This window comes from Ursus maritimus, unplaced genomic scaffold (genome assembly GCF_017311325.1).
Source record: "Ursus maritimus isolate PB19 unplaced genomic scaffold, ASM1731132v1 scaffold_7, whole genome shotgun sequence".
NCBI lineage: Eukaryota > Metazoa > Chordata > Mammalia > Carnivora > Ursidae > Ursus > Ursus maritimus.
The window spans coordinates 62,189,968-62,195,967 of NW_024426885.1; positions in this window are offsets into that span (position 1 = coordinate 62,189,968).

The following is a 6,000-nucleotide window of genomic DNA, read 5'->3' on the forward strand; positions in this document are numbered from 1 at the left end:
AAGATAGAAATGAGATTGGAATGAATTCATTTGAATCATTTTGACCACAATCATAATTTCCACTTTTAGCAATTCATAATGTTATCAACATGTAATCCTTCTTATTTTCACACATATTATTTAACAAAATACTAATCAAGTTGGAAATTCTTTTCTGTTTCTAGCAAAGAAATGTATGCTCTCGATTCTGACATTCTCAGAACACTATGGATCACACTGCATGAATATCTGAGGATACGATAACGTATCGAAGCTGCAGTAGCCCAAAATAATTATGGCTCAAAATTAGTTTGTATCCCCATGGAGAATATACACCTCACTTACAGGAAAAATAATCACAGAACCAAAGGATGCCAAGTACAACAAAATGATGCAACCATAGAATCTTCACAATAAAGAATCTGGCTTATTTCAGACCTCATGGTTTTTGAGTGCACCAGGGTCTCATGACAGGGACTGAGTAGCTTAGCAGAAGGCGGTACTTTGGGCAGTCTGGTAGTGTTTGGAGTCATGGATTCTGTAAGAATAAGGTGACACCTACAAATGCTCACACCAGCACAGTGAGCCTCCACCCAGAATTTCACATACAATTTTGGGGGTTCATGGACTCCCTGAAACTCATTTTTAGACACAAGCACACACAAACCATTTATATCAGAAGACAAAAGCTAAACCCCCTTTCCTTGAATTTTAAAATATAATATTTGGCTTTTCACAGGCATTGCTTTAGGGATTTGAAAGAACTGAGTTCACTGTTTCTCAAAATGTATTTCTAGTTGTTCAGCCTGGTAGGACTAAGAACATGTGACTAGAGTAAGGAACGTGAAATAGTAATTCTTCCAATGCCATGCACATAGTAGGCACAACGAATCTTGTCTGAAGTGACAAAAAGTCAGTCTTAGAATTATGCCAAGGTAGCAGCTTAATTCCAGTGTCATAAAAGTAATGTTAGGTAAATACTTATTAAAATAATTCTCTTTATTTTGTCATAAAACAAACTGCTTCACTATTATATAATTTTTAGGCTTATATATAGGATTTTCCTCATATGTGAATTCATTAGAACATACAAAATAATTAAAGCACCCATGTGGTCAGTCTATTTCCGTTTCTTGCCTTTATAACATCAGTGCAGTGTTCACCAAAATAAACAATATATTATGTTCATGGGTGTATTCAAATAGTTCTGTGAATAATGTTCCTTACAGTTTGCATTTTTAAGGAATATTTTAATTTTGTCTTTTGATTTTTACAATCTCTAAGAAGCTCTTTTCCAAAATCAGTGTTCTCACTGGAGATGATCCAACGCATTGACTCAAATGACTGAAAAAACACGATTGGTCCTAACATTGAGCGAAACTATGTGGAAAATTTGTAATGATTTGTAAACATTTTCACACTTATTATGATTCAGATATGGACTGTGGCCCAGAAAAGATTTGGATTTATTTTGATAGTCTCTGTAATTAGCTCAGCAATGTTTTCCTAAGTTATGATTTCATGCTGACTATTAGAAATTGCACATGGTGGAGATGCCACATGCAAAGAAGGTATGGTGTTATATGGCAACAATTAAAAACACTACAAAGTAAAGTAAACAGGATTTCAAACCAAGAAAACATAAAGTCAATGTGGAATAAATAGAATCGAGAAGGAAAATATCTAGACTCCAGCGTTAGATACCATTCTCAGCACACGGCCCAATTTGGTTTTGAACAAGCAGAAAAATATCTAGAGTATGGATGAGGTAACAGGACATGTGGACTTCACTCCCGCATCCCTGGCATCAGTCTGAAGATCAAGGACACATGTCTTGAACTAAGTGCTTGACCACCAATGTCTTTTCTTCTAGGAGGTGTGAGAAGCAGGACTGGCCACATTGGGAGGGGGGGCAGCGCAAAATGAAAATGCGGGATTTCTTGATCAACATTCATCTGAACAAAAATTCAAGATGGCAACAAGAGTGCCTTCAACCAAGCACAGGTGCTGTGCCACTGCCGGTCCTGGTGACAAAGGAAGGGAGCAGAAGAGACACGTCTGAATCCCGACTGTCCCAGTGCTGGCTCCTCCTGGGCTCCAAGGAGATGCTCAGACCAAGCCCCGGGGAAATGGCCAGTGCTCTGTTTGGTGCAAGTCTCAAGGCGCTTGAGATGACAGGGGCTGCTCCTGCCCGATATCTATCCTCTAGATAGGTTGTGAGGATTAATGAGTTAATATCAGAAATTGCTAGAGGGCAAATCTTCACTTGCCTAAAAGAGCATAAAATTTTTATTTTGTCTTTTATGCTTTCTGACAATCCCTTCAGTCTGCCACTAGGCTTTTAGTGGAGCGTGTGGAGAATTTAGGACAAGATGATGAATCTTACTCAGGGCATCTCGATAGCTTTGCAAACTTAATGCAATAATGTAGGTCTTAGGCCCTGTGTCATGGAGTAAACGAAGGCAGCAGAAATTCAGATAAAAGAGGCTATAGCTCATCCTATTGTTATTATTTGGGAGACAAATTGCGGCAATGAATTTTTTTAAATCTTAAAATCCTTTTTATCATTGCACAGCTACCTAATTTTATTTTGAGTAACTACAAAGCTATAAAGATACTCGATGGAGTATTGAAGGCCGTATTTTCTTTTCAACAGTGCATAAAGAATACACTTTGGCCCCAAAAGGAAAAGAAGCACCAGCCAGGTTGTACATCCGGAAACCGGGTAAAGGCCCACGAGAAAGCTGGTGCAACAGCTGGGACAGAAACAAAGTTGCAACATCTTTTGCTTTGGTGCCCACTTGAGAGCTCCGGAGGCAGGCTCCCGCCCCGTTGCCACAGCCCGGGCTGGGTCTGCAGTCTCAGGAGCCACTCCAGGGCATCTCCTCTCCCAAGTCCCTAGCAATGAGGCTTGTCACGCTTGTACTCCAGCACCTGAGCCAAAAAAGATGGGCGGACTGTAAGCAGAGAAAAAAGCCAGAGGCACCACGGGGAGAAGGGACAGAGGGACAGGAGGCCGAGGGAGCGTACTTTCGAAGCGGGTCACTACCTACGACGTCTGCACTGGGGAGCTGCTTTCTTTCCTCACGTTCCCTGGTATTATGTGTCTCCCAGTGCGTGAGTAGAAGTTACACGAAGTCTTCTGTCCGAGAAACCTAGGGGATGAAGGGATTCGGTTCCTGCCCTCCAGGAGCTTTCAGACTGGCCGTGGCGAGAAGGATATCAAAGATGCCGAAAACGACCTAAGAACATTGTAAGGGATGTGACAAAGAGACAGAAAGAGGGAGGTTAGGAAGGGTGTCCTGAGGGAGGCGTTCAGGGGCCGGGCCTTGAGGGCTGGGATGCGGGAAGTAGGTAGAAGGGGGAAGAGAACATCCTTACAGCCGTGTGCCTACCCTGTGCCAGAAGGGAGCCGAGAACGTTCCATAAACTCATCTCCTGCAATCTTCATGAACCCACTGCTATTAGCTTTATTTAAAGATAAAATTTTTTTTGTCTCATTCATGATCAAAATTTTAAAATGAATTAATGAATTAATAACTCCCCCTCACACACACACATAAAAATAAGACACGGTTAAGACCCTTAAAACAGCTCAACACCCAAAAGATTATGGTACTCTTCCCTATGTATAATTCGGAATAAGATAAGACATCATACATTATACTCACATATATGCTAGAGTCAAGATAGCTTATTTTCAGATTTTCTTACAGCTAAATCCTTGGTTAGTCAATTAGAGGTTGACTTGTATCAGGTGTGAGGGGCCCTCCTTCTGAGCCTTTATGACGAGCTCTCAGCTAGCTTCTTGAAAAAAACAGCACTGCACCCAAGGGTGACAGAAGCAGGAAGTGGCAGAGCTAGGATTCAAACTTTGGTCTGTCTGATGCCAAAGCCCAGGTTTCTGATCACATGGCTTTCCCCATGAGCCATGCCTGGGGTCCGTCCAGCCCCTGCACGCGGATCACTGGGCGCAGCCATGTGGCTGTGATGAGGGAGCAGAAGGCTGGCTGAAGACAAAGCAGAAGCCTACACCCTGCAGCCTCCCCCCACCCCCACTCTGGGGTGGGACAAGTGCTGCTCCCCTAAGAAGTTCCCAACTATCTTCATTAATGCTTGCTAGAGGGAAAAACAACCTTAAGGTGACAATGGCCTGGCCTCCGGTATCCTGTGAGTCTTCTTTTACATATCAAAGTACTTTCTCAATCGCCCTTTTTCCTTACCTCCCCCAACCCCACAGTGTATAATCAGCCACCCCTCACAACCTGGGGGCAGCAGCTCTTTCTGCCCCCGGGTCTTGTCCTCATGCATTAATAATCCACCATTTTGCACCAAAGACGTCGCAAGAATTCTTTCTTGGTCCTCAGCTCCAGACTCCACCCCACTGAAGCTCACCAATATTCCCAAACCACGCCAGGTGGAGACAGAACCTCTCTGAAGAGACAAAGACTTCCTAGGACACGCTGCCGTAAGACTCTGTCACAGGTTTTTAAGTCACACAAACCTCCCCTATATCTATGGTATATTGTTAGATGACAAAAGCAGGTTGCAGAAAAATGTATGCAGCACGATCCCATTTCTTCCTAACAAACGCTCCTAGATCTACATTTATAGATGTTGTTACATGTTGGTAGAGTTACGCGGGGTACTGGAAAGAGATATTTACAAATGAGGGCAAAATGGTAAGTAGGTTCCCAGTGTAATGTAAAGGGAACATACAGAATAACGCGGTTCAGTCTACAACGTTACCTCAAATAGGTAATCACTGAATGCACCTACGAAAACGTTCTCCAGGTAACACATTCAAAGACAACACTGATTCCTTTGGGTGATGAGGCCGTGGGTAGCTTTAGGCTTTGATTCCTTCCTTTTGTTATTCACTTTTTGCTCCAAGGTAGAATAACAAAGCAAGCCTAAAAGACTTTCCCAAATCTGTGTGGATTTAGCGGAGCCTATAGGTGAACAGGCAATAATGACACACCTGCTGGCTGCAGAGGCCCCTCCCCTAGGCCGCTCAGCTCCCCTCTGCGCTTCCAGAAGGGGAACTCCCCCCCACTGTGCTCCCACAGGGCAGAGGCTAGCAGGGGCGGAAGTCCCCAACCACACACCTGACCCCATGTAAACAGCAGAAAAGATGCAGGGCGCCCTCTGGGAGCTTGGGAAAGGGCAACGTGGCTACCGTGTGTGAGAGGGGGGCAGCGGTCACCGGCCTCCTGGAGATGGCTGCGGATGGTGAGCCCAGTATCTTAGATCCTCCAGCTCTTCTAGAGAAGTGCAAAATTCAGATTGTATGTGAACAGTGTTCCTTTTTCATGATTGGCACTAAATCACATCTGAAAAGATGCTGTGTAAGCCACGACGGACACACGTGTAGTCACATGTCATTGTGCCTGGAAGGGGAAAGGGTTCAGTTCAATATTTTGACAAGAGCTCAGGAAAGTTCTGGCATACAGCTTTTGGGTGATGGAGGGTGGCGTGGTTAGGATGGGAAAACTGAACATTAAGGGAATCACAAAGTCACACAGTGAGGGAGAAAGGTAACTGTGGTCCCATAAAAGGACATTGGTGGTAACTTCTACTGATTCCCCAGTTTTGCTGAGTGTCTGTCTTGTAGCTATATACTCTCTCTTAGATCGACTGTTAAAATCGAGCTATGGGGCTCAAACACTGAGAGGGGTACTTCAATAAGGAGTAAAGACATTGTCTTTCCAAACCTAACCACATATACGCACATACATCCCACACATCCTCAGCATGTAGAAACATGGAATGTTGTTTTGCTCTTTTTATTACTGAAGAGCCAGGGATAGGAATGAACTGATATAAAATACTAGAGTGTGTCATTGCATGCTCTGAATTCCAGCATAATTCAAACACCTCCCACTAAGATTTGTCATTCTGCCTCGAGGCAGGACTGTTCCTAAAGTGTTCTTGACGTCTGAGCGCCTGTGGTATTCATTAAGCCCTTCTGGGAATAAGATCTCCTTACAAATACTCAGAAAGTATCTTTCTCTTAAAGAA